The following is a 1,662-nucleotide window of genomic DNA, read 5'->3' as shown; positions in this document are numbered from 1 at the left end:
TAGAGTGTAATTCCTCTGGCTCTCTCGGTACGCCTCCATCCCGGAACTAGAAGTCCACAACGCGACCGTTCGCGAAACGAAAAATTAAACGGCCAATAAATTTTTTTTCAGTGTCTGATAGAAGGCACAGTGGTGTCATCCTTGACAGTGTATCGAAGAGATACCGACCCTGCGGTCACATTTGTAATAAGATACATAATGCGGTTATAATAAAATATTAATTTTAATTATATGAAAATAATCGCCCAATATGTATTTATTTTTTAGGAAATACAAGGGAAGCGGCGCTTCCACCGCTTTCAATGATGGCACGCCACTGGTTTCAAATGGAAATTATTGATCTTGAAGCTAACGATCAAATCAAGGAGGAAACTTGGTCGATTTTTACAAATTTTTGAATGCAAAAGAGTTCTAAATTTAAAACAATTTGCTTGTAAATTTATTTCTGTTTCAGACTACAGTACCTATATGTGCGAGCAAACCTTTTCCAGGATAAAGTGTCTGAAATCAAAGTACAGGGCAAATTTATCGGGTGATCATTTGCGATCATTGCTTATAATTGGTGTTTCAGATTTTAATCCCAACTTTAAATATAAAAAAATTCTTCAGCAAAAAACACCTTCTATCATTCCCATTAAAAGTTGCAAGAAATAATTTTCTAATTATGTATAATTTAGCCATGTTTGTTTAGTATTGGTGTATCTGTAATTAACTGTAAAAAATAAAATTCAATGCTGCTTTAGTCAAAATAAGATTTTTTAATTCACAGATTCACGTGGCCCATCGCAAATGTATTTAAATCCCAATCTGGCCCTTGCGGCAAAAAGTTTGGACACCCCTGATATAGAGTATCAAGATGTTTTGTGAAAACGGAAGAAATGAATTGAGAAGTTTTCTAAATATTAAAATTATTTATAATTTTAATTTACTCAAGAAATTTTTGATCTGAAAATAATTTATAACCTAAAAAATTAATTTTTCAATTTTTTAATTTTTTAATTTAAAAAAATTTATTTTTTGTTAATAAGGCTATAGAAAATAATTCTTCCAAACATTCACGAGACATTGTTTTAACTACTCACAACTGATCGAGACGATGGCACACACGTTAAGGTTGGCCTGCGCAGTCTGACACTGTGCAGGAAAATCAAATGGTTTTTCAATTCTACTCCGGTCGGTACAGTTGGCCAAAACTGTTAAATTTTCCCCCACACACTACCAGAAATTACTCAAGGTCAGGCATGCATGGTTAATCCTTTGAGAAAAGAATATCTAAAAAAGATGCACATTAGAATCGAGAAAATAAATACTAACACGCATTTTATTAGAAATTATTTTTATTGTGTGCCATCTAAGTGTTTTTATTACGTTTATCTGAATAAATTTCTTTGTAGCAAAGTTTTACATTCAACAAAATATTTTGCCAAATCCGAAAAAAAAATTTGTCGAAAGAAACTTTCCTTTAGAAAATTTAATTAAAATACTCGAAATATTACATCTATGACATAGAACTCGTGACGTAACGCGTGACGCATTACAACGACAAATTCGAATTCGTTCCATTTCGTATTGTTGCCGACGCCATCTTGGAAATTTATGCTTTCCGGAAATTGCGAGTTCTTTTTCCCTCCATTTTGACATTTTTCGTACGAATTTTAATAA

This window comes from Centruroides sculpturatus, unplaced genomic scaffold (genome assembly GCF_000671375.1).
Source record: "Centruroides sculpturatus isolate CEXI.00-Female unplaced genomic scaffold, Cexi_2.0 scaffold1358, whole genome shotgun sequence".
Taxonomy (NCBI): Eukaryota; Metazoa; Arthropoda; class Arachnida; order Scorpiones; family Buthidae; genus Centruroides; species Centruroides sculpturatus.
Note: the sequence above shows the minus strand (reverse complement) of the source record.